The following is a 27,760-nucleotide window of genomic DNA, read 5'->3' on the forward strand; positions in this document are numbered from 1 at the left end:
TTATCACCTGGGGGGTCTGGAATGAAGGATGGGAGGAGACTGAAGGAGCCCATCCTGCCTAGGAGGAAAAAAAATCGAAGCCAAACTCTTTCTCATCAGCAGCTCTGCAAGATGGACCTACGCAGGTAATCACGTTTGGCAATCTCTGTTGGCGGCCTCCTCGTGTTTTTGTATGTTTCATGAGATGCCAGTTCGAATTTGCTAAATAAAGAGGGAAGGTTGACAGGAGAGGGGCAAGTTTTAATGGGGAGAAAGTAACCGGTGAGCTGGTAAAGTGAGACAAGCAGGCTTGAGGCCACCAGGCTGCTTAGCTCAGCACCAGGGAGGGCTGGGTGTGCAGTGGGCGCGCGAGCCTGTGCGCGCATGCGTACGCGGCTGCCGACAGCTAATTATGATGCCGCAGTATTTTAGCCCGGCTTGCCCAGGAGTCACAGAGAGATTAGGTGGGCAAGACGGATGAGGTAGAAAAAGAAAGGCAGAGTCGGAGAGTTGCAAAACTTTTCGGTGAAAGGTGCTTAACACCTACAGAGCTGTTTGATGGGGAAATAAGCCAAATCTGGGTCTCTCTTCTCATACCTGAAACCCTTAAACAAAACAATTAGAAATTAAACAAAACAACGAGAAACCCAACCTGCCGTTGGGGAATCATCTTGGGGCGCGGAGCACAGGCTCTGCTCTCAGAACGTGCTAGCAGGTGCCAACTCATCGATCTTGCTCGAGTCCTGGGGAAGCGAGCTCTGGTGCTGAGTCCAGCAGTTCTGAGCAATAGAGCAATAAAACAGTCGAGGAGCCCTTCACTGCAGTGGAATGGGATAATCCTATAATTTAATAAGCAGGAACAGGCAGCAGGGCCGAAGCAAATTGTTCCTAGGTGATGAGATTGCCGGCCGCTCCTGGATCCGGAGGGAAGCAATGGAAGGGGTTTAGGGTGTGGGTTACTGGGGTGGGGGATGGGATGAGGGGAAGTTGGGGAAGAAGAGGACCCCATCTTCAGCCTTATCCCTGGGATTCATTCTGAAGGCTGGGAGAACCGATGGCCTTGGTCTGTTCATCATTGCTTAAAACTCAGGATGGGAAGGAGCTAGGGAAGGGAATCCCGTTCTTACTGAACTGGAATAAATGGGGGGATCAGGCAGTGAAATACCTCTGGGGTGGGGGTTGGGGGAAGGGAGCAGAGGCAGGTTTGAGTCCAGACGCGGGTACTGCTAATTCTGCAGTGTCACCACTTGGACCCTGCTGCTCCGCTTCCCTATCTATAACGTGGAGACGGTCGCAATGCCCAGATAACGCATGGGAATATCCCCCCACCGACCGTGGAAGAGATAAACAGTCATTAGCAATGCTTATCACAACCAAGATTCAAAAATGTTAAGATGCAGAGTTTTGGGGACTTAGGAGTTCTAGGTGTGTCCAGTTTCTGGGTTCAGGGTCTGATGCTGGGCACGGCCCCATTTTCCTCAAGTCAACCCAGAGATGTATTGCAGCTGGTGAACACCTGCTTGTGAGAGCTGGTCATTAACATTTCAGAAGCTAGTTTGCCATCTGGTTGTGAAACATGTTGGTTGTTTGAAATCAGCCTCGGTGGGAGGACTTACACCGTGTGCAGAGCAGGGTCCTCTGGAGAGCCGGTTGTTAGGCCTTTAGCAGCACACCCCTGACCCCACCTTTCTGCCTTCAGTAGTTCTGCATGCTGCTTCCCTAGGGCCTGCTCCCCGGCCAGCTCTGCTTCTCGGGAACGCTCAGCACGTTGGGGCAGGGATGCCGGGGACCCCGCAGGGGGCCTGGTTCTGGTCCTGCAACCCAAACTCCTGTCTCACCCAGCTGCATTCTGTTTCTAGATGTGGTCTATATGATAGTTTTTATACTCTCTGCTTTTGATTACATTCTTCCCTCCATCCAGAATATTCTTCTGAATTCTGAATATACTTGATTTTGAAGCACCCGCTCCTTCTTGAAGTGTCGGCCATGGCTTCTCGCGTTCCCTGATCTTGGGGACCCACACTCCTCCCCGTGGGCCTCTCCACGGTGCCTCTGCCCGGTGCGGTGGGTGGGTGGGAGCTGGCTCTCCCAGCCGCAGGCCCGGGACCTCCTTCTGAGGTAGGACCAGATTCCACTAACTTGCCCTGATTACCTCTCTTACAGTAATTATACCAGGGCTTTCCTCATATTTTGCTCCTAGAATCCTCAGGGCAGAGACATTTTACAGATGTGGAAACTGAGGTTAATTAACTCATATGAGGTAACATAACTAGTAAGGGTTAGATTTGAGATTTGAGAAAAGGCTTTTCTGACTCCTTGAGCCTGGGCTCTTGTCGTCTCTTCCCCCTCACGTTTCCATATTCTGGGTCATTTTTCTCTCCCTCACAGTGTCAGGGTTAAATGCCTACTTGATGAGTTGACTAAAACGTCCCTACCTTTCAGTCACATATTTGTAATGAAAATGAGATGGGCATCAGGGAGGAGTTATGGCATGCTATTCCTTCTGCAAAATCAACCTGCCCTCAGGAAAGCCCCAGAATACTTCCCCGGTTGGCACCGCTCAACGTCCCCTTCAGAGCGAAGCCTTGAGCTTGTGTAAAGGCTGTTGAAAGGGACTTGTCCATGGCTTTTGGCCGCGGAAAACTATTTAACAAGATTTGCAGTTCTCATGGTACACATAGCCAACCTTGCAAGCTTTAGCAAAGCTCTTCTGTCCCTTGTTGGTTTTGTAGCCAGCACCAACACCACTTGGCATTTCCCTCAGGTCTGAGGGCCATGAGCCCAAGTGAGAATGTGAAGTGAACAAGTAAATAAACTCTTTTACGGTGAGTGAGAGACACTTCTGAAGGGCTTCCTTGCAGTTTCTCACCTATGTCTGTCTGTATGTATCTGGGTGTCCTCTTCCCCCCCACCAAGTAGGGAATGGTAAGGATGTAACAATGAGAATTTCCTATTTTTCCACAGGCCTGGTGCCTCATTCTTTTTGGACTTGGAACTGTGAGCCCACCCTATTTTCCAGCCAGTTTGAAAGGAAGTAAGTGACCCCGCCCTATGCCTGTCTTTTCTGAACCATAAGAGAGCCAACGCCACATAGTGGCAAAGAAGCATTCACTGGGTTGTCCTCTGACGGAAAATCCAGAGCTAAGAGTGCCTTCTTTCCCATGAAAGCTCCGCCAGAATGACAGTAGGTAAAATTATAGGTTTACCTCAGGCCAACGTTTTGAAGAACTGTGGTGTTCCTGTTCTCTTCCAGCTAAGTAAGCTCTGATGTGTGCAGACTCCCTATAATTATGGTATAATTGAATTTAACTATAGGGCTAGAACGAGTTTTCAACCAAGTTCCCTCAAATAATTTGTTGCTTATTAGAAAAAAATGGGTACTCTTACTGGCTTTAGGGGCATGCGTGTATGGCTCCCCCAAACTTCCCAAGAGAGAAAAGAATTGCTGCTGTGAGCCCCAGTAGTTTAGTGGGGTTGGTTGACTCACAGTACCCTTGTATCCCAGCTCTGAACATTCCAGAAAGTTCGCTTTCTCTAAAAATGAAATACAAAGATGAGGCTTTTCCAGGGCCCCAAGGTGAAATGTTCCAGGTTCTCTCACTCCTTTGGTTAGGAGATTATCCTAAATACCCAGAGTTTGCAAACCACAGGCTGTGGGTTAAACCTGGGCATGTGCTTATGTTATTCAGCTTGCAAGGTGTTAAGAGTTTTTTGAGTTAAGGGTAATGGATTTAAATTAGAGAGTTTCACATAAAATTCTGGATTTCAGCTCTTCCTCAAAAAGAAAAAAAAAATGTTAATCCAGGGCCTGAGGTCCTTCATTACCACACTTGATTGGACTTGACTCTCAGGCCCTTTAAAGAAGGCAACCATTTAACTTTCCAATCGTCATCATTCACTTACTTACCCTTCTGCATTACTGGCCCTGGTCTTATTTGGTCTTTGAGTCTCTGTCTGTCCCCCAATACCACCCATCAATCTCTCAGTAATATGAACTGATCTTTTATCGAAGACAGTGTCTCCTAGTGCAAAGGGTAAGGTTTTTTGAATCCCAGAAACTTCTTTCAATCCCAGCTCCCTTGTTCACTAACTGTGTTACTTTGGATGCCAGCTCTAGGATTCTGATCACTCTCTCCTAATGGGAAGCAGAGAGAGGATACTGGTATCAGTCAACCTCCCGGACCCCTTAGGCAAAAAGTTCCCTGGGGAGTTTCCTTTGTTTCCTTCTCTGCCTCCAACTTAACCCTCTCATACAGGTGAAATGCTGCGAGGTAAACCCACCTGCTCCAGGTTACTCAGTGAATAACAAATAACCTAGGTGTCCTGGGCTCTCGGCCCAGTGCTCATTTCATTCAGGACAGCCTGACAGCCCCACAGAGATTCTTTCCCGGAGAATTGAAGATGGAGCGAGAGTGGGATTTCTGTTGCTTGGGGCTTGACAAAACGATCGCAGACGATGAGTTGTTTGGGTGTCTGAAAAGAAGCATCAGGGAGTGACCTGAATTAATCACACAATTGTTGCAATATATAACTAGGGTGTTAATATGCTCTGCTTTACCATTTCACTCTTTAATGAGACAGTTTGTGCAGATGTACCTTTGGTATGCCTTGCCATCCTTTTCGAGGTGACTGTGCAGTAAAGTTGTGACATCTAGGTTGGCACCATAATCATCTCTGGCTGACTCTTTAAAGTGAAGGAAAATAATATCAAATCCAGCCTCATGTCCCTCCCACCACCAGGATCCTTCATGCACCATGTAGTCATCAGACATATGTCTTCACTTGCAGATGGCTCAAGGGTTCGGAGGGGGCAAGGGAGGGTGCTTGGGCAATCACACCATCTTCTCAGAAGGTGATTCAGACTCCCCGCGGTCTGGGAGAGAGACGACCAGGATTCCAGCCCACACCCACTACTGAGGATCTGTGTGACCCTGGACAAGTCACTTCACATCTGTGCATCTTCCTTTTCTCAATTTGTCAAAAGGTGGGGCTGGAGAGGGTGAACTCAGAGGGTCCTTCTGACTCTAACAGTCCTACGTGACCATTGACAGAGAACTTAATCTTCAAAGGTTGCAGAGAGAGTTTGGGAAGGACCCTAATCAGGTCGCCACAGGAAGTAGAAGGCTACGCAATTCCATCCTTAGGTTTATAGACGGGGCAAGGCATCCTTGGGCAGTGGGTTTCACGCAAACTTACCTACATAGAAATGTAGGTGCAGGGAGATTGTGTGTGAATCAGGGATGAGATGTTAACAAGACTGGCTCTTCAGCTCAGGTCAGACCAAAGATAGGAGTGTACAGAAAAGAAGTGGTGATGGATTTCTCTTTCATAAGCGACTGAGTGGCTTCCAACAAAGCATTTAGTCTCTCTGAATCTCTGCAGTTGCTGTCCTTCCTGGGGCTGACCTGATTCTATTCTCTGGGTGTATCCAAGTCTTTGGATAGAGAGGCTTCAGCTGGAGCCAGAAATAATGCACAGATAGAGATTTTTTTGACATGAGATCTTGACCTTGGCTCAGGACCGCCATGAAGTGGCGTTCAGAGTTTCTTCTGTCGCCTGTATCCTAGCAGAGCTCTTGGAGTTGCCCTGTAGCTTCAAAATTAGAAAAGTTCAGTGGGAAGGTGGAAGCAAGATTGAAAGTGGGCTGGACTGGATCGGATCAGGGGTGGTTCTGCTAAGAGGGAGCCTGATTTCAAGTCAGCCACGCCCTCCCTTGCTTTCCTGAAGATTGAATTCAAGTGGTAGCCCTCCAGATGCGGTTTATAGCATCTACTGCTCCTTCGGACCACATGGATCACCACTGATGACTTACTTCTTTCCTCCCATGTTGCTATACCCATCCTCTATGCTTCCGTGTGGTCTTTATCACATCCCCCACCCCCAGATGCTCCCGCCCGTGGTGATCTCTTGCACTGACCTGCTTTGGCTGTTACATTCTGAATCCTTCAGTCTAGCTTTTAATTACATGCTGTTTTGTATTGTTCTCTAATTGTTTTGCATCTACTATTTACCTCCTCACCACTTCTCCAGATTGTGGGTTTCCTGGAGCCAGGGACCCTGTCTTCTGCCTTTCTCGTATCACCCACTGGCCCAAGCTTGCTGGCCTCAGGGAGCCTGACCTTTCATGGTCACGGGCTTTGTACTAGACACACTCTTCACTGGAGACTTTTCCCCTGCCTCCACGCACCTCCCCCAGCTCCTGCCAGTGACAAACCTTCTTTTTCAGCGGGGGCCCTGCAGCTGCCCTAGCATGCCTGCTGCAAATCAGCTTGAAGTAAGCGGTCCATAAGTGCCCCAGTGAGTCAATCAGGGCCCCTCCTTGGAGGCGAGGAATTCTGAGGTCTTGCAAGCACATGCCTGCCCATCTGTGGAATGATTCCATGGCTAACCCTCATCTTGCCTCTGGGAACGCTCCTGACTTCTACCTTGCTCAAGTAAGCTTCTTCCCTCCTCCACTGGCTGCCCTGACTTGTCAGCTGTGGAAGGCCGGGCAACTCTGAACAGCCAGCCGTTGGTGGGGAGAGGCAGGGCATTTGCCTTCTGGGGCATTGTGGGATTCTGGTGGGTTTACTTTGGTAAACCCAAAAGAAAGAGGAGAAACCATGGAATCAAGGCATTTTTGAAGTCTTCCCCCAAAGAGAGCTAGAGTAGGGTGGGGAAGAAGAGGCCAAGCTCTGATTTGGCTTGGCCACCAATTAGCTGTGTCATCTTCTATGATTCACTCACTCTCAGCCTCCTTCTCTGTAAATGGAGGTAGTTGTATTAAAGCAGTAGCTTTCAAACTGATGAAACAAAGGAACCCTTTTATCAAATGAAATATAATGAAGCATTTCAGTTTCTAGAATGGAAGAGCAGAGCCATTCTGGTCGAAGCAGGGGTGCGGAGGGGCTTTTGGTTTTCTCCTGGGCTTTGAAATTATCCCCAGAAATACCTTATCCCAACTTCCCAGGAACCCAGTAAGAAAAGCACTGAGAAGGATGATCTCTATGCCCTGTTTAATTTATTTTATTTTGTTTTATTTTATTTTTAAGATTTTTATTTTATTTATTTATCGGAGGGAGAGAGAGTACAAGCAGGGGGAGTGGCAGATAGAGGCAGAAGGAGAAGCAGGCTTCCCACTGAGCAGGGAGCCCAATCTGGGGCTCGATCCTGAGACCCTGGGACCATAACCTGAGCCTAAGGCAGACGCTTAACAGAGTGAGCCACCAGACGTCCCTCTATGGCCTGTTTTAGCTCTGACAGTCTCCAGCCATTGCTACTCAAAGGTCCTGGGGCCAGCAGCGAGCACCAGGGAGCTTGCTAGTAATGCAACATTCAGGCCCCCCTTGAGACCTGTTGAATCAGAATCAGCATCCTCAGATTAACAAGATCCTGAGGTGATTTATTTAAGCTTGAGAAGCACTGGTCTGTATCAATGTTCTGGGACCTGGGGAGCTAGGTGATGCAAGGACCAGGGGGAGCGTCGCATCATTCGCGGAAGCAGGTGGGCCGGGTCGACTGGGGTTGGAAGCACGGGCCATACCTCCTTCTCGCTTGAGTGTGTTGGTTGTCCCCTGGATGGGGAACGACCCATGGGAAAGAGCAAGGCTTGTTCTCGGGCTTAGCTGAGGAAGAAGGAGAGGGGCTACCCCTTGGTCCTGCAGAATCTATGTTAGGTAATGCTGGAGACACAGCATTTTGAAGAAGGATTCATGTGCCCTGTATGGACATGGTCACTCGCGTGACCATGATAGGCATTTATGCTTCCTAACGTCTGTCTCTTCCCCCATTGTGCAGGCCCCCTAATCTCTCTCCAGCATCTGGGGTATGACGGATGGGCTTAGATTTAGAAGACCTGTGCTGTAGATGTAGCTCTGGCCTTTTCTAGTGTCATTCCCTTGGGTCTGTCTACCTCTCTGGGCCTGTCACACAGCATGGTCGCCATCACACAGCTGGGAGGATGAAGCCCTTTCTTTCAATTGCGGAGTGCTAACAACGAAGGGATATTTTTATGTCACTTCTGATTTGTAAAAATATCCAGAGTTTGGCCTCATCTGGCCCTGCCAACAATGCTGACCCGCAGGCCGCTAACACCCTTGGGAGGCTGACAGCTGGTTTCCCGTGTCAGCCCTCAGCTTTTCCCTGGGGTCCGGGGTTCTTCAAAGTCGGGCAGCCCTGTTGGTGGTTCTTAAAAACCCTTCATCAGGACTTGATTATATAGTACTGTGGGAAATTGGAAAGAAAGGAAAAGTAAATCTAAAGCTGTTTTTAAGTGAAAAGTAAAAAGTTTATGAAAAATGCAAAAATGAAAGGAAAAGGAAAAAAAAGAAAAATGGTGTGACTCTTATCATGCCCCCATCACTAGACAAGGCCTGGGGCCCATTCCTGGCGTGATTTTTTTTTTTTAATTTTGTCAGAAGTTGGGAAGAGATGGGTCTCGAGTGAACCCTGCAAATAAATTTGCTATTTTTCTCTTTTGTTAGTTAATGTTTTAATGGCCGCTTCTGTGGGAAAACTTTCCGGTAACCAAAAAGCATATTTTTGCTGTCGGGTGGGGATGTTGTGGGAAAATTTCTGTTTCTGGTGCATTTATATTGACAGAAGAATTTAAGTATCATTTAATAATGAGATCTTCAGGATTTTCTTCTGATTTCTCATTTCCTCTCTCCTTTTTTGAAAAACTGAAACCTTCCTCAGCCAAGAATAAACAAATTTAGCCCCAAAGGGGTGGGCTTGGTTTGACATCCAAGCAGCTGGAAATGAAGTAGGTTTATAGCTTGGCGGTCAGCCTCAGCCACACCCTAGCTCTGTTGTGCCCGGGGCGGGGGGCACCCCACCCTTCCCCACCCTTCTCCCTTCTCTTAGCTCAGCTCTGCCCCTGCCATTTCATTCCACCTCATCTACCAACGGCCTTCTTTCGAATGGCACCCACAACAGTACTATGCCTCTAGGGAAAAGTGCTTTGGGGAACTCTGTGCTAGGCTTGGGGAGAATCTCTTTGCTTTTCGTGGTGCCGCTGTATGAGTGGAGGCAAGTCCAAAACAGTTGGGGAAGATGTTAAAACTCTCGGGAAGGAGCCAGGTCAACTTCCCTTCAAAAAAATAATTTTAAAAAGTATGGAATCTGCTAAATCCCCAACCTGTGAAATCATTCTAGGGAAGCTGGATTTGGCGGTGCTATTAAGCTGAGCCCAGGGGACTTTGCTTGTAAAGCCTTCTTTGCCGTGATTTTATGACATTTGAAAGGTCCTGCTATCGCTGGCCAGGGCTGGCAGAAGGGAAAGAGAGGCTTTGTGCAGCTGCGTCTGCTCAAGGCTGTTTTTCTGTTACTGAAAGATGCTGACCCCCTGGGCCAATCAAGGCTGCCTTTTGTGATTTCATGGAATTTTCCTCATTAATTAGGCATCTTTTTTTGAAATCTAGGCTAGTGATCCATTCCCATAGCACCAGGGGATTTTCATGTGGATCTTCTTATCTTGTTGGGGGCTGAAAATGTATACAGATCTTCACCAACCCTTCCTTTCTTCCCACTTAGCTTCCCTGAGTGCAGTGCCTCCAAAATTCATGTCTTTAGCCCAGATCTTTGTCCCAAGTGTAAGACCCATCTGCCCAAGTTCCTCTTGAACATCTCCTCTTGGATATCTCCCATGCCATTCAAATTCCACCTGTTTAAATTGGATTAATCAGGTTTCCCCCTAAACTTGTCCCTCAAACATTCCTGTGCTTCCTTCTTCTTCTCCTACTTTTCTTTTCTTTTCTTTCTCTTTCTTTCTTTCTTTCTTTCTTTCTTTCTTTCTTTCTTTCTTTCTTCTTTCTTTCTTTCTTCTTTCTTTCTTTCTTTTCTTTCTTTCTTTCTTTCTTTTCTTTTTTTTTTTAACAACATCAACCTTCACCCAGTTGCTCATGCCAGAAATTTAGGAGTCACCCTTGATTCTTTTCTTTCCCTACTCTCCATACCCTCTTCATCAGCAAATCCCATCAATTCCACCATCTTAATAAGCCTTGAATCCAACCATTTGTTGGTCTATTCCCATTGCTGCTATACCGGTGCAGACCACAGATCTCAATCACCTAGATTAAGATCAAACAGAGAAGGTCTCCCTTTCCCTTCTGCCAGTTCCAAGCACAGGGATGAAAGATGTTGAAAATGCGTCTGCTAAAAGGAGAAATGGAGAAAGGAAAGAAAGACAAATGAAGCCATTACCAATGAGCGCCTCTTGGAGAGACCAGACCAGACACAGGAGAGAGATGAGAAGCTCTTCAGATGTGAAGAGCTCTGGGTGGAAGGCTTCATAACATTGCCTTGTTGCAGGGCTTCTTGCCAATTCTTCCTTATCTAACCTAGATCCCAACAGCTACAATGTAAGCTTGTCTTTGCTGACTCTGTCCTTAAAGAAGAATAGCCAATCCCATTTCTTCTGTATGTGACAGAAGCTATAGGGATTCTACAGCCTTTGTCCAAAGCCTGGTGCCCATCCAGGCTGGACATCTGAATCCATTTGCTGGGAGAAGACTGCCCCAGGGCTGGCTCTCAGTGCCAGATAATTAGCACAAAGCTAAAAATGAATTTGAGGTTTAGGTCCAACTTCTAATGTCTTCCGGGTAGCTGGGTACATGCTTCCCAGGTACTCTGTGTCTTTTCTGTGCACCCCCCAAACCTCTTGCAGTCTTTCCCCCTGCCCCCAAACCAGGAAGAAAAGAGCAATGGGAGAAACCAAGAGCCTTAAAGCCTCACCCATTGTAGAGTGTTTGAATTCTCTTCTCTCTTTGTCTCCACACCAGAACATGACATGACATGTTTTGCTGAGGCTAGATCCTTGAGCTGCTGGGAAGGGAAAGGAAGCCTCACAGAGTACATTGTTTTAAAAGTACTCAGTCCCCATTTTTACTCCCTTACCAAGGGGGAAAAAAAAAAGCAAAGGAAAGAGGGTTCCTCAGTTTCACAACCCTGTCTCTCTGTCTGGACTAGCTCAGAAGCCTTGGAAGGGGCCAGATATTTTTTGAGGAGGGTGGCCTCTGCTGTGAGGGGAGAACACTTTCTGCAGACGCCTTGCATTGTGCTAGAGTAGTTATACCAACTTCTGCAGAGGGGAAGCCAGTAGGCCATGGCTCTGCTCGCCTTGGGTGGTGATGCAGGTGGTGCCAGTGGTGGTGGTGATGGGGGTGAGGGAAGCGGCTCGTTTGTGTGTGGGGAGGTGGGGACAGGAAGGTATCATGAAGGGGAAGGATAAAGAATAAGCCTCTTTGGAAGGCAGAGTGTTAATGAATCAAATTATTTGCTCTGAGACGAGGCAAGTATACAGTTCTTAGCAGGATGATAATTCTCCTGGATTTGGGGAAATTCTTTTGATCTGCAGGAGAATTTCCAGGTACAGTAGAGAATAAGAAACTTGTTCAGCTTTCACTCCTTTAAAACAAAGGGAAAAGACGTATAGATCTAGCAGCTTGCTTTTCTTTAGTGTGATACTGTGATAAGGATTTGTCAACATTTTTTGTTCATCTCGTTTCTGCGTCAGATTGACTGAAATGATTAATCGTGTACTAGTTTTTCTGAATGTCTAGATTTGTAATTAGTTACTCCTGCTTATTTTAAAAAATTGGAGAACAATTTTGCATGCCTGCTGAAAAAAACAGACTACTTCTATTTCATCCAGAAAATGACTTTCAATAATATAATATGTTATTGACTAAAACTTAACAGAAAGTTATTAATGATTTAAAACTTCAAAGCTTCTCTCTGCAAAGAATTATAGACCCAGAAATTTAAAGCTAAAAGGGACTGGAAAGATCATCTGTCAGTGGGTCTCAACCAGGGACACTTGGAAATGCATATGGTTGTTTTGGAATGTCACAGTGACGGAGGGACACGATCGAGTTTAGTTTCTGTGATGATGGATGCTAAGCATTCTACACGCTTCCATGCCATATGGTTTGATACAGTTCCACACAGCTGAGAAATTCCCCGTCCAAAGGGGCAATAGTGTCCCTGTTTAGAAGATGGAGTCCAATGTATCATTTGAGGTATAAATATAAATTTTATATAAATATAAAATTGACTATCAAGCCTGATAGCCCCAGGTTAATAAACCGGCAGTGAGTGGGGCTGATTTACATGTCTTTGATATGATCCAGTTTTTTTTTCTGTCGTTCCCTTATGCCAATTTTAATAGTAGTTGCACAGCTGATGTGAAGAGACCTTCTCCATTATACAGTGAGAAAACCAATCAAAGGCTGTGTGTCTTGGTACCTGGGTATCTATTTTTTCCTCCTTATCTATTTCTGGGGACTACAAACCTTATTTTCCCAGCCAACAGAAAGGTTAGAAAGTGCAAGAAGAGCAGTGAAAATGAAAATGACCAAGAACAGATGAGCCAGTTGCTTGAGGAAATTGTAATGGTAATGGATAAACGAGAGAAGATGGAAGATAAATGGGGGTTTTAGTTCATTCTTCATCAGGAATAGGGAAGTCAAATGAGAGAAATTGGAATATATGCATTGGAGGTGGGTGGGAGATATTACTGTGTAGTCAGTTCATAGTGTCCCAGTCCAGGTGCTTTCATCTTCGTGTATTCAATACATTTGCAGACAAAATCTCAAAAGTTTTCAGCAATCGTGAAGAATGGAAAGGTTTCCAGAATACAGGAAGTAAGAAAATAGTCTTCTAATTTTCAGAAAAAGAGAAAAGGTAGTTTTGGAGGCTGACTCCAAGGGAACTTGACATTGGATCTGATAAAACTCAACAGTATGCTAAACTCATGCTTTAGGCATGCTTAGAAAAGACTGGGGTGATGTCTGGCAGTCAGCGTGGATACTGTTGTCATAAATGGATCCATTATGGATCAGCCACATTGGCAAATCTGGGAAGGTCCACAAACCCAGCACATCTTGATTTGCGCAACAGGTTAGACAAAGTCTTCTGTGATGTCCTAGTGGATAAAACTACAATAGGCGTATGAAGTGATATCGCAGTTCAGTGGACTTCCTGTTGGCTGAGTTAATGCAGTTAAAGAACATTAATAAATGATGATCTGGAAGGAGAGGTCAGTGAAATATACCTTTGTCTTTACCATGTTGTGTTGAACCTGTACATCGATACTCTGAAGGGACTCAGGGACAAATATGATTTTCAATTTCTGTGTATGACAAAGAGTCATATGGAATAACATTGAAAGTGATCTCAGTAGACCAGAAGGCTGGACCAAATTCAAGAAGATGAGATTGAACACATCTAAAATGTTAATCTGCTGCATTGAAACTCAAAAAATCAATTGCGTAGCCCCAGAATCAGGAGACCTGGTTTTGCAGATGTTAATATTGAAAGAGAGTGGGCTTTCCAGGGGAAGGGCTTTCTATTGGACAATAAGCAGAAGATGAGCCAGTAGTGGGATGTGGTTTTCATAAAAGTTAATGAAATCTGAGCTGTATCCAGAGAAGCCTGTTAGGTTGATGAAAGGCTGGAGAATACATCATATGAGGAGTCATTGAAATAACAAAAGACCTTATAATATCTGGGCTAAAGTAGAGGTAACTAAAATGTCAAGGTGGTCTTCCAATACTTGAGGTTTCCTTGTGAGGAAAAGGGGGAGGATTTGCCTTGCAAGAACTTAAGGCAGTAGAATGAAGACTCACAGCCAGAAGTTACAAGGAGACAAATTTTAGTTGAGTATAAGGAGAAAGTAGTAGTCAAGAAGAAATGGGCTTGCACTCATGATCATAGCAACATGGCTAATAGGTGGAAGCAAACCAAGTGTCCATTGAAGGATGAATGGATAAGCAAAATGGGATATAGACATACACTGGGAAATTATTCAGCCTTAAAAAGGAAAGAAATTCTGACACATGCTATAACATGGATGAACCTTGAGGACATCAGGCTTAGCCAGTCACGAAAGGACAGATGATTCCACTTACGTGAGGTCCCTAGAGTAGTCAAATTCATAGAGACAGAAAGTACAACGGTGGTTGCCTGGGGCTGACAGAAATAAGGAGTTGTTGTTTAGTGGGGACAGAATTTCAGTTTGGAAACATGAAAAAGTTCTGGAGATGGGTGGTGGTGATGGTTCCAGAACAATGTGAATGTGCTTAGTGCCACAGGACTGTACATTGAAAAATCGTGAAGAGGACAATATTTTATGTGTGTCTTCCCACAGTTTAAAAAGGTAAATCAGGGGGGTGCCTGGGTGGCACAGCGGTTAAGCATCTGCCTTCGGCTCAGGGCGTGATCCCGGTGTTATGGGATCGAGCCCCACATTCAGGCTCCTCCACTATGAGCCTGCTTCTTCCTCTCCCACTCCCCCTGCTTGTGTTCCCTCTCTCACTGGCTGTCTCTATCTCTGTCAAATCAATAAAATCTTTAAAAAAAAAAAAAAAGGTAAATCAGGGACTCCATTGCTTACAGAATCCACCTTAAAAAACCCCAGAAGAAGTGAGCTGTTATGAGAGGTACTGAGTTTCCCATAACTATAGGTATCCAAGCACGGGCTGGATAGCCCTCATGGTGGCATGTTCTGGAGGGAATTTCAGGATTAGAGGGGACTGTGCCAATGACTTCAGAACTTCTGTAACTGCATGAAAACGGAAGCTTTCTCCAATGTTATAGATTGGTCCAGGCAGCATCCTTTCTAGATATTATATCATATACCCAAGAGTGTAGTCATATACAATATGTCATTAAAACATAAGACCATGCTTTGTAACAAATACGCATTTCAATATATATGGTTTAACGAATATTTTTAAAAAGACATACCCATTTATTCCCCCTCCAGGTTTGATATCGAAACATTGCCATTATCTTAGAAGCTTCCCACCCAGATTATGCACCCTTCCCCCATCGACATCCCTTCTATCCTCTCTGAGATGATCCCTTTCCAGATTTTCGGGATGACCTGTTCCTTGCCTTTTTAAAAAGAGCCTTCTGACCTATCATGCATCCCTAAACAACATAGTTTGGTTTTGCTTGTTTTGAATGGCATGTGTGTTATATGATATGTCTTCATTTGTTACTTCTTTCTTTAGCTCATTATGCTGACAAGATTCATAGGCATTGATACATGCATTGAAACTGTAATTAATTCATTTTCAGTAGATCAGAGTGTTCCCTTGTGTATATATGCCACAATTTATTTATTGTTTCTACTGTTGGACATTTGGGCTGTTTCCAACTTTTTGTTTTTATAGACACTGCAGCTAGAAACATTCATGTGCACGACCTCTGGTCCTCACGTGCAAGAATTTCTCTAGCCAAAGGACCCAGGAGTGGAAACTTGGTGTTGTAGGGCCCACACAGCTCTAAATGTTCAAGATAATGCCAAACTGTTTTCCTAATGATGGTATTTATTTGCACTGTCACAGTAATGTATTTTTTATAGTCAAGTACTCTAAATGTATTTTCTCTTCCTTATGATTTTCTTAATAACATGATCTTTTCTCTAGCCTTCTTTATCATTATAACCTAACAGTATATACTACATGTAACATGCAAAATCTGTGTTAATCAACTGTTTTTGTTATTGGTAAGCCTTCTGGTCAACAGAAGGCTATTAGGAAAGCTTTTGGGGAGTCAGAAGTTACATGCAGATTTTCGACTGTGTTGAGGGGAGGGGGATCAGTGCCCCCAACCCCCATGTTTTTCAAGGGTCAGCTATACTTGTCAGACAGACTGCACTTTTTACCTAAGAGTTAGAGAAGGTGGTGATGTTGGCAGCCTGGCTCTAAGATCTTGTTGTAAAGTGGGAAAGTGTACTTGAGTTGCCCCAAGAAGAATTTAGGCTTCTAATCAATATAGGTTTCTCTTTTGAATTAAATGGCTTTACTAGAGATGAGCTTCTGATGATGTCCTAAGCACACGAAGGGTAGGACCTGCGACGGGTCCTTTGGTTGATGCCATTCCCACCTTGCCCCTCAGCTCTAGGTTTACAGTGCCTGCTTCTCAAATACTGATGACCTTGTGTTCCAAATGCCATCTTCAAAGAAGGAAATTTCAAAGCAAGGTAGAATTTGCTGAATTGTGTCAGTGTTACAGTGTGGGGAGGCTTACCAAATTGAATGGAACTGAACTGGCCTTGAGAGGATGTTGGCCACACAGCATTGTAGCTTAATGGTTCTGGAGCTGACGGCCTGAACCTAAACTCAGTCTCGCTCAGACTTTCCATCAATGTCACCTTGAGCAAGTTAGTTGATCGCCTTAACCTCAGTTGCCTCACCTATACAATGGGTAGAGTAGTAGGACCTACTGCATGTGTCAGCATGGGGAGAGGCTGCTGTGAAGATGACAGAAGTCATAGAAAGTGCTAAGCTCAGTCCCAGACATGTAGTGTTCAAGAAATGCGGCGCATTGTATTGGAATTTGTATCCCTCAAGAACTATTTTTACAGTGGCTTCCTGGATAATAGAAGCATGAATTTGCCGGGGGAGATGCGGCAGGACTTGACCTCTTCAGGGCTGGTTTTCTTTATCCCCCAGCTCCCTACCTTGGTAATTTTCGGCAGCGAACATTTAGAATAAGCTCTGGTTTGACTTTTCAGCAGACCAGAAGTGACGGTAAAAACAGACATTTTTTTTTTCAGAAAAGAAATTAATCTCCTAAACAGGGTGATTTTACCCTTTTCTTTAAATACTTCTAAACTCAGGAGAGGGATGCACAGCGCCCATTATCCATCAGAATGAAGCATCATCCGGCGCTGCCGAGTTTCATTGACTTTAAGATTGCCCTCTGAGCTATAGGCTTTTTTTTTTCTTTCCCAGAGCACAGTTAGCAGGGATATTTTTCTTTAAATGGCCCCATTTCATTTGCATTTTTAAGCTTTCACTGCGGAGAATAGAAGCAGTTGTAAATGGTTTCAAGGAGGTGGCTGTGATTTCTCCAAACTCAGAGCCGCCTGCCCGAAGCTTCTGAAATTGAGTGTCAGTTTCCCTCCGAGTAGAAAGATATTACTTCATATTTGTGCACGCGGTTCGCTGCTCTGCTCTCGGCTTGATGGTCTTATTTAGCCACAGGCATTCTCCAGCAATGATTCGTTCTCCCCAATAAAATTAAATATCACCTTTCTCCCGCCCAGCCCACCCTCCTTTTTTTTTTTTTTTAATAAGACATTTTCTTGTTTAAACTGAAGGGAGACAAGGTGGGAAACTGTGAGTTCTTCTGATTACTTTTATTGTTCTTTTTAATTAATTTATTTATTTATTGACGAGGAGAGAACAGCAGGAAGGCGAAAGAGGAGGACATCTACCATTGGAAATCCGAATGGAAAGCTATTCCAAGATCAAAGATCAGTCTGAGTTTGTTTAAAATTTAATAGCAAGGTCTTAGAGAGGGTCTGGGGTGCTCTCTAATGTTGTAGACTGAGGGACAAAAGGACCAGCCTTAGCTCCATGTTGATACTTGAGTTCTTGCCATTTACCCGAATAACCCCCGCGGGGAGGTACCAAAGTTTGCAGGGAAGCCCACAGGGCCACTCGGCCCATGGGGTCCTGATACCTCCCAAGCCATGTCAGGAGGATGCTCGACCAAGTCCAGAAAGCGATGGGCAAGCAGCTCTTTGTAAGATGAGCGAACATCAGGGAAGAGACTTTGGTGCTTGAAAAGAGGAGGGAGCTTTTGCTGACTCCCTGGCTATTGTCAGAAGTGTAGGCCACGACGCTTTGATTGATAGGATCCTTGCACCAAACAAGTTGAAACATATGTGTTTTCTCAAATCTGGTTTCACAGGGAGCCAGTCTTCACCATGCTGATGAGCTGTGCGCCTGAGGTTTACAAGTTGGGTGTTTAAAAACCAGAATACAATTGACTTGAAAATGGTTCTTTAATAGGGTGGCCAGGCTCCTCGGCCTGCTCAGTGAAGCCCATTGAAGACCTACAATTTTGGCCGAGATGCGTTGCTAAGAGTCTTACCAGGATGGAGACAGGAATCTACGTGTGAGGGGAGAGGAGTGAGAAGAGCCTCCACTCCTTTTTCCTGGACCTTGAGTCAAGTTCTGGTGAGATTTTGAGGCAGACGCAGCAGGTGTTTGGCATGGGCTCTTACTACTCCTTCCTCCCCTGGGGGTCAGGGCTCGGTGCTGCCCCCAAGGTGACTAAATGTGATGTTGTCAGGAATGACATAAGGAGGGTTTTTGCTTTGGATGACGGGTATGTGCCCGGTTAAGGCTCTTAGTACGGAGATTCTGTGGTCAGTCGGCCAGAGTGAAGGAAAAAGAGGATTAGAAATTCAGTCTGATTTGCTTCTGTGTGATTCCGTATCAGAGTGATTCTTGGGTGGCCCTGAGCTGTCCTGGTGGGCTCTCTGACTTCAGGGCCCAGGGTCCTGCTCAGTGACTCCATTCTGACTACCAAGCTGCTCCCAAGAAGAGTGAGTTAGAAAATTCCGAGGTTAGGCATTAGATGCTTCACATTGCAGGTATCTGCCCAGGTGACTTCCAGTCACCTGCTTTTCCCTGGCCTTTGTCATTGCTGTGTTTCCTCGCACTGGCCCTGCTCCTGCCACAAAGTTATGTCTGTCCTCTGGAGTTTCCACAAGAAAGATTCATTCATAATCTCCGACTTCTCACTGACCGCTCCCTCCACCTTCTTGTTTGAACCTGCTCTCCCTTCTCCAGGGGAGCTGCTCCCTTTCCCACATCTCGGGATCGGCAGCTGGCATTGGCTCTTCTCCCTACTATGACTCGCCGAAATGACTCATGTAACACTTCAGCCCCCTTAAGGCTCGTGCTCAATGGCATTTCCTGCCCTCTCCTGGAGGTCACCAATGAAATGCCAGTACCCTAGGCCAGCACCTATGAGGGCCGTAGTGAACCAGAGACAGCACGATCTCTAAAAGGGCACAATTGCTCCTCCGTTCTGGAGCTCAGGGTGGACGGAGATGGGCCCCATGTTGCTAGATATTCAAAGGAACAGCCTTCCAGGGAATCCAGATTTTTATATGAACTCTCTTGATTTTTAAATGAGGGGAAGTAATTCATCATAAGACAAAGAAGCCAAAAACCCTGGGCCAGCCAAACAGAAACTGGCTCTTGGTCTGATTTGGCCCATCAGCCTCTGATCTCTGATGTCCATGCTGTATCCCTTGGTCATCATGTAACAATATCTTCGGCATCCTCCCTGTTGCTAAATGTGTCAGCGTGTGACCCACAGTCTTTTCCTGCATCTGAACCCCTTGCCTCATCTTGGGTTGGCTCAGTGGTCATGAGGGTGCCCCGATACCACTTTGACTTCCCCATTCCTGGGTCTTCTCATGGACAATGACCTTCACCTCTACTCTGCTTGAGCTGCACACATGCATGGCTCCACTCTGGACCTCGTCATCCTCTAGGTTGAATCCTGATGTCTGACCATAAACTTTGATCTTCCTGCTTTTACTCCATAATTCACACTCTCTGTATCTTTTAAACTATGGACCCTCAGACCCTTGGACTCCCTCTTATCTACCTTCTTCATAACCCTGCACCCTTTCCTCATCCCCTTCCAGCTTCATGTTATTTCAACCTCTGTCCAGCCAATCTCGTGGTTCCATTGGCTTTCTTTCCTTTTTGGGTGACAAAGCCTCACCCCTGGCTCTAATGAACCATCAGCCTTGACCTGTCTTGCCTCATGTTGTAGAGAAACCCACACAGATCTGCAGATGAATTTCACTGCGGCTTCATGGTTCTCAGATGCTCCTGGATCGCCGCTGTTGCCCTGTCATCATTCCACAGTTCCTTAGTCAGTTCTCTGTCTAGTTCTCTACGCTAGCTTTTCTGTGCCTCCTTCACTCTCCTCCTCCACTCAGATGTTTGACTTTCACAAATTAAACATATGGCATTGCTTCCTACATCACAGAGAAAGTAGAAGCCAATGATGGGAACACTCCCTTTCTGCCACTTCACTTACTGTCCCCAAACCTACACATCAGCCACCACTACCGCCATGCCTCCCTCCTTCACTGCCCTTGTCATGGGAGAGGAGCACCCCCATCTGGGCGGATTCCTCCACTATGTCCTCTGGAGCTCTTTTCCCCCAAGTCTTAGTAGCCTGGCTTGATAAATGCTCCCTGTCTCTTGCCTGTACAGTCACCCTGTCCCTTTCCCTTTGGCCACTTCCTATCAGCATCTGAACACATTCACATCTTCCATCCTGAAGATCCGATTCCTGTCAGGCCCCATGGCACCTTTCAGCGACTGCTTTCTTTTTAAAGAGACATATAGGGGCGCCTGGGTGGCACAGCGGTTGAGCGTCTGCCTTCGGCTCAGGGCGTGATCCCGGCGTTGTGGGATCGAGCCCCACATCAGGCTCCTCTGCTATGAGCCTGCTTCCTCCTCTCCCACTCCCCCTGCTTGTGTTCCCTCTCTCGCTGGCTGTCTCTATCTCTGTCAAATAAATAAATAAAATCTTTAAAAAAAAAATAAAGAGACATATATATCGCTTCTCTGCTCCTTTACTCCCCCTTCTCTATTCTGCCCACTGCAATCTGGCTTCTGCCCTTATTACTCTACTGAAACTGCTCTCAGCAAGGTCATCGATGACTGTTTTATTGCTGAATCCATTGGAAACTTTTAAGCCATTATCCTTCTGACCTCCCCGTAGTAGCTGACACTGTTGGGCCTTCTCTGCATGTTGAAAGCTCATTTCCTGGGCCTCCGGAGCCACACGCAGCTGAGTGCCTTCTCCTGCCTCTTCAGCTACCTCTATAGGCTGCTCTTCCTCCACTTACTCGTAAACATCAGGGTGGGTTCTGTCCTGGGTGCTCTTCCGGTCTCATGCATCCATGCTCTTGCGGGTATCTCAGCATTCCATGACTTTTCTGGGGAAACTGAGGCAGAGCAGGAGGGGTAGGGTGCAGACTTTGTGATGGGGGATATTGGAAATGATGTTGGCCAGGCACGATGGTGCCAGAAGATGAAGAGACTGAGACACCAACAAGGAAGTTTTGACTCGCTGAACTCGTCACCAGGTGAACAAACATCGGGTCCAGAGTGTTAATAGTGAGGAGTTTTTTAAAAGTTTGGACCTTCCCTTGTGTTGTACAATAAAATATTTTTCTGGTCTTTGTTCTGGGTTCCTGGGGTGGAGCTTCGAAACCCTTGGAATTTCCAAAATGATGGGAGTGTCTGTTATTCATGGTGGGCCTTTGGGACCGCACTTGAACTTCTGCTAATGAAGTCACTCATAATGAACCCCTAGGTAGTTTCAGGATGGGGGATGGTCAAGCTGGGAAGACCCACCATAGGATTAGAGTATTGGAGCTTCGAGCCTTATAATAGTGGCCCAGTATTCAGGAATAGAATTTTTTTAAAAAGATTTTATTTTTTTTATTTGAAAGAGAGAGCATATGAGAGAGAAAGAGAGAGAGAGAGAGGGAGAGCATGAGCGAGGCAGGGGCAGAGGGAGAAGCAGGCCCCCCGATGAGCAGGGAGGAGCCTGAGGCGGTCTTGATCCCAGAACCCCAGGATCATGACCGTAGCAGAAGGCAGACCCTGAACTGACTGAGCCACCCAGGTGTCCCTAGAGGGAATAGAATTTAACCATGTGGCCAATGATTCAATAAATGATGCCTGCATAATGAAATCCCAGTGAGAGCTCTGACACTGAGGCTTCTCTGATACTGAGGCTTGGTTGAGCCGTCTGGGTTGGTGAACACATCAGCGTGCCGGGAGGCTGGCACATCCTGATTCCACTGGGAGGAGGACACACAAGCTTCACATTCAGGACCCTCCCCGGCTTTGTCCTACGGATGTTCATTTGGCTGGCCTGGGGATTTATTTCCTTGATGATAAAACTCTCGTCATAAGTACAGCACTCTCCTGAGTTCTGGGAGTCACTCTGAATTAGTGAACCTGAGGGAGCCAGGGGAACCCCTGAATTTTAGCCAGCTGCCCGGAAGTGCAGGTGGTCCAAGGACCCCTGAACTCGTGGCTGTTGTCTGAAGCAAGGGCAACTTGGAGACTGTGCCCTTAACTCATGAAGTCTGAACTAGCTGTGGGTAGTTGGTGTCAGAATCGCACGGTGCCATCCAGCTCCCCGGGAGAAAGCGTGTGGACATAGAGAGGGAGTGAGCGCTTGTCTCTAGAAGAGGTCTCCTTATGGAGCACAGAGGAATAGAGAGGACTGTGCAATCACAGGGCATTATTTAGACCTTATTTAGAAACAATATCTCTAGCTTTTGGGGGAGGATAGCAATAACGAGTTTTTTAAAAAGCAGAAAGATTGTTCACTTTAAGTCTGATCATACTTTCTTTTCATAGCCCTTGTGCTTCTGAGTTCTTGAATCTGTCCCTCAAAAATTCTGGAATATTGTATATTTCCAGGTTAAAAAATATGACTTTTTCTTTTGTCCCCTAGAAAAGGCAGAGAGCAGCCCTTGGGGATAATAATGATACCATTTATGCTGTGCTCTCTTGTAGTTAAAATTGTGTCAGCCATTTTGACCCCTGATGGGATTTATGGTAGCTTAGATCTCTGTTGGAGAAATGAGTTTTGGGCAGTAGACAGGAGGAAAAAGGTTTCAGGCTTGGAGCATATTATTTTAGTGAAATGGGGAAAAATTCACTTGAACCGTCTTTTCTCTATTTTTTTAGCTGTAAAATCTGACTGTTCACATTCTACCGCCTGTCTGCACCCAGATTCACTGGGCTCCCTTGCAGGGGGCGCTGGTTGGTTTTACCCTTATCAATAATAGGAGCTCCCATGATGTGCTGACCTCCTACTATGTGACCTGGCCAGCTCCTTACAGACCTTCACTCTGTTCCTTCCTCCAACCTTTGCAAATCAGAAGTGTCCTCATTTTACAGATGAGGACACTTGCAGCTTAAACAGGGCAAGTCACCCTGTCAATGGCACCTTCTTAGAATGCCACAGCGATTAGAGCTGTGGTCTCCCCAGCTCCACTGTAGAGTGACTTTTAAGGATGGAGTGGACACTGAACCTAGAGCTAGAGGACAATAAGAAGTAAGACCTGTTCTTATCCCTCCAAGGAGCTGAGAGTTGAATCAGAGAACTTGAACTTTTTTTTTAATTATTAAAAGAAAAATTTTTTAAGGATTTTATTTATTTATTTGAGAGAGAAAGAACGAGAGAGAGAGCATGCGCAGGGCGAGGGGCAGAGGAAGGGGGGAAGCAGACTCCCCACTGAGCAGGGGGCACGATGCAACATGGGGCTCAATCCCAGGACCCTGGGATCATGACCTGAGCCAAAGGCAGAGCTTAACAGACTGAGCCACCCAGGCGCCCCCAAGAGAGTGTGACCTTTATCTTCTGATGAAGGTGCTGATTTGGCACAGGGATTGGCTGAATCAAGACTTCTGTTAACTACATGGCCTGTTGTTAAAGCTAAAAACATCATCAAGGAGGGTCCCCAGCAGTAGCTTAGTTTAGGAATAGTTTGCTTTTACTTCTTCAGCCTTCTAACGATTGTTGCATATACTTGAACCTTCTTATCTTTCCTTTGTAACCAAGCCAAACCCCACTCTTATTATTCCGTGTAGATGGAAGACAATACTGTTTTCAAAACTTCCAGATCAGAGGAGAAGAAAGTCACATTTATTGGCAGTCACTATGTTCAAAGAACTTCATACACTTAAAAATTTTTCTTGATACTTTTAGAGATCAAGATGCAGAAACTCTGTGTTCAGCTTCCCAAAGGTCTCAGAGCTTTTAAGAATGAACCCATGATTCAACCTGACTCTAAGGAAATATTGGTCACCCCTCTGAAGGTTCCGCATTTTGTATTGCCTGGATAGTAATCATGTCACGTCAGTGACACTTTTAACTTCTGCACATGTGTTCTACGGTTATGTTCTTAGTAAATCTAAAAGCTCCTGCTTTACGAGGCAGGGAACAGGGTCCTTATTTGATTGAGGAAAGTGAAGTGTAGGTACAATGTTTAGTGACCGAACTCCTAAGAGGAGAGAGAGGAGAACCCAAGTCTCTCCCCAACCAATGTTTTTTTTTCTTTTTTTTAAGATTTTATTTATTTATTTGAGAAAGAGAAAGAGAGGGAGGGAAAGAAAGAGAGAGAGCGCGCGGGCACAAGCAGAGGGGAGGAGCAGAGGGAGAAGCAGGCTCCCCACTGAGCAGGGAGCCGGATGTGGGACTCCATCCCAGGACCCCTGGGATCATGACCTGAGACGCTTAACCGACTGAACCACCCAGGTGTCCCCACACTAGACATTTTGGGTTACTTATTATACCATCCATTCAAGTTGCAAGTTACTGACCTTTGTTTTACTGATGAGAACTGGGGCTCAGAGAGGTTACGGAGTGGCCCTGGAGTCACACAGCAACTGGCAGTTCTGCTCTTTTCATGCCAGCGCACTGTCCTCCAATGTCTAACCTCTCCTTATGGGAACTTTCAGTCGAACATGTTACGAAAACTCATCTCAAAAAGAAAAAAAAGATCCACCCTCTTTTAGCTTCATAGAGCTCTCTCACCACCTTCTCACCTCTCATGTGCCCTTTCTTGGGCAAGCCTCGTGACAGCTGACTCTGCTTGGACAGTGCCTTCCTTCCCTAACAAACCCCCACCCCCCGGCCGGGTTCACAACCCCCGTGCTTCTCCCATAGCTCCAGCGTGCAATGGCTCCAGCTAAACCGCACCTGACCACTTCGCTGATATCCAACAGCTGGCTTTTCCTTGTGTGTGTTTCCTTGGCTTCTTGCCAGCTTCTGACACCAGCCCCTTGTTTCTGGAAGTTCTGTCCTCCCTTGGTCTCAGGAGTACAATCTCCACTCATCTCGTTTCCTACTATCTCTCTGACTGCACCTTCCCTTTGCAGGTTCTCTTTTTTAGCCCTTAAGGTGTTTCCCCAGACCTCTGTTCTCAGCCTTCTAGTCTAGTCATTTGTCCAACCAGGACTTATTACATGTTTATCGTGCGTCTGGTCCTCTGCTGTTTGCTGGGGATCGAGACAAGGGAGAGGTGACCAAAGGGTCTGAAATGCGAGAAGCCCATTGTGCTCTGACCCTGCCCCCCTCGCCCCTCCAGCCCCTCCACAGCTCCCTTGTCTGCTGGGCACAACCACAGCAGTTCCCAGAACTCAATGAGCTCTCTCTTGCCTCTGGGCTTTTGCAGGGGTCGTTTCCTCAGCTCGGAATATTTTCTGTATCTGTCCCTGTGTTTGCTTAGCCCTCTCTCATCTGTCAGGATGTGGTTTGGGCATCCTCTCTTCTGAGAAGTCTTTTCTGACTTGCCAGAGTGGGCCAGGAGCTGCCTGTGCGCTCAAGTTCATTACAGAACCTACATACAGAATAATTGCACTTGTCTCATTATTCTGCCCACTCCTTGATAACGCGAGCCAGGTCTTAGGCTCCTTCGTGTTCCCAGCACCTGACAGAGTCCTTGATCTGTAGCTCTTTGTGGAGTGAAGGAATCAGGCTTGCCAGGACTGGTCCCTGCCCCTCTCCAGCCTGGACGCCTCATTGTTCACTGTACGTTCGTTGTCCCCCTTGACTGAACATGAGATGCACCTGTGGAAAAAAATAAATGACAGGCCCGGACCCTACCCCATTTCAGCTGAATTCGATTATCTTGTGGTGGGACCCAGGCATCTGCATTGGGCACCGCCCCCACTGCCCCGGGTGATTCTGGTGATCAAGGGACAATCATGTGTAGGACTCGTCTTTCTATCCCAGCGCCTAGCACAATGCTTTGCACATAGTGAGTATTCAGTAAAGATTTCTAGAATAATACAGAGGATCCTAAATGTCTAGCTTTTGCATATTCGAATTCAAGCCAGGCATTTCCTGTCTCCACGCACCCACTCAGGGAAAGCCCACCAAGATTCTGGAGGAAACTTTACTTTGGAAGAATTGGCTCCCAAAAGGTATCACTCACTGTTTAGTCCCCTTTTTACAAAATAAATAAAGGAAGATTTCAAAGCCTGAATTGGCAGTGAATTTGTGTAACTAAGTGACACATAGTTTTTGTTTTAACCTCCGGAAAAACGGTAGTCAAGTAGGTGGGGTTTGGGTGAGAAAGGAGTACATGGAAATGACTGGCTTTCATTACATAAGAATTTATGATTTGCCATGGTTTCTGGTAAATGCTGGCACAAGTTTATTTGGCCCCAGGCCCTATAAAAGCACTACGCTGCTTCCTTTCTGGCCTTTCTTTGGCAAGGGCACAGGATGTAGCCGAGTCTGTCAGGGATGGAGGAGGGCAGGGGAAGGTGGGTGCAGGGGAGGGGTGACAGCACCCAGCCTTCTTTGCCCCATTTCCTTAGGTCATGTCTGCACTTTAAAACTCCTCGAAAGCCATTCAAAGTCTCAATGATCTCTACTGCATTGTGACTCAAATCTCTGAAGGCAGAGATTTGGGGGGCCTCCCCTCATTTCCCATTGCCCTTCTCGCCCCCAGGTTCACAGGACAGAGCTTGGATTGGGGGTGCTTAATCACCGTGATTGACTGACGGTGACACCAGCCATACGTGCCAGACTCTCCAACGGAAGTTCGCAAGTGTAGCCTTATTTAAGCTTCCCAGGAACGCCGTGAGGGAGGTGCTGTTATCCCCATTTTATAGACGACAAAATGAGGCTCACGGAAGTTCAGTGACAACGTCTGGCTACTAAGTGGCTATGCTGCCCTATCGTCCCGGTCTCCTGACTTCCCTGCTAGGATGCCCTCTGGCACCATGGAGGTGACCTACGTGGGCTGGGACAAGGCAGTGGGACACAGGCTGGCGGGGAAACAATCCTTTGAGTGGCCGGATGAGGAAGTGTCAGAGCAGAGGTGCCGAGGGTTCAAGTCTCTAGACGGGCTGAAGAGGTGGGAAGAGCCTGAAGCTGACTCTGGGGCAGAGCGGTGGGAGCAGGGCTGCTGGGCTCCGGCTGCTGCCTCCTTCTCCCTCCATTCCAGGACCCGGCAGAGAAGTCTGGAAGCTTCTTCCTTCTATTTGGAGTTTGGGGAGAACTCAGTTAACAAGCACAGAATACCTACCTGAACTTGTTATTATAACCCTTTAAAAGGTTAGGAAACAGTTGACGGATAGGAAGAGAGGAATCAAGCGGCCTCTTGGTGCGGTCGGCGTGTTTACCGCCGGCTGCTTCTTCATCGGCGCTGTCTTCCATTTGTCAGGCTCTAACGATAGCAGCTTTTATGAGTAAGCAATTTTTTAATGAACTTGTTCCAAATGTGTATTCTGTTCTTGGAACTCTCCGTGCTCTGAAGCAGCTTTATAATTATTGCCTCCGGTGGAGTGGCCAGGCTCTATCTGGCTTTTATGTAAGCAACTGCACTTGCTTCGCCTCTTCCCCTTTTAGCTTCAAATAAGGAAGATGAAGCGATGGGGGAAAAATACAATAATGATAGCTTTTTTTCAAGAGACCTTATTATTATAGGCTAGATATTGTTCTAGATATTCCGCATTCATCTTTTTATTTGATCCTAACATTCCTTGGGTCGAAGGCATTGCAGCAACCCCCCTTTTACAGATGAGGACAGTGGCTCAGAGGCATCGAGCAAAGTGTCTGAGATTGCTCAGACAAGATCTGAACACAGCTCTGTTGGACCACACGGCCTGTGCTCCGGGCCCCACTGCTGTCGGGGTGGGCTGCTTAGAGCGGGGCAGGCCGAGCTGGAGCAGGGGTGGGAGGTGGAATTTAGGGCGTTCATTAATGCTGTGCAGTCATTCACCATGTTGGCCCATGCAAGAGCTGTTGCAATTCGCTGTGGATGGCTCTGTAATTATGGATAATTTTCTGGTCTTTTGCTTTGATAAAGGGAAATAGAAGAGTTTAGAGAGCTCCCTAAACTTGTTGCTGCCCATAATAATGCCACCTTCTGTCCTGGCTTGTGGCTGCGCCGTTTTCCCCAAGCTCCAGAAAAATTTCACAT

The 27,760-nt window shown here is 46.4% G+C and overlaps 1 long non-coding RNA gene across 1 annotated transcript in view; it reads left to right on the plus strand.

Moving 5' to 3' along the window:
• Nucleotides 1-27,760, plus strand: part of LOC109490070 — a 30,242-nt gene continuing 2,482 nt past the window's right edge. The window contains exons 1-2 of the long non-coding RNA XR_002143267.1: nt 1-125; nt 2,944-3,013. This is a non-coding gene — a long non-coding RNA (uncharacterized LOC109490070). The remainder of the gene's footprint in view (nt 126-2,943; nt 3,014-27,760) is intronic.

Source organism: Ailuropoda melanoleuca, chromosome 8 (assembly GCF_002007445.2).
Source record: "Ailuropoda melanoleuca isolate Jingjing chromosome 8, ASM200744v2, whole genome shotgun sequence".
Lineage (NCBI taxonomy): Eukaryota > Metazoa > Chordata > Mammalia > Carnivora > Ursidae > Ailuropoda > Ailuropoda melanoleuca.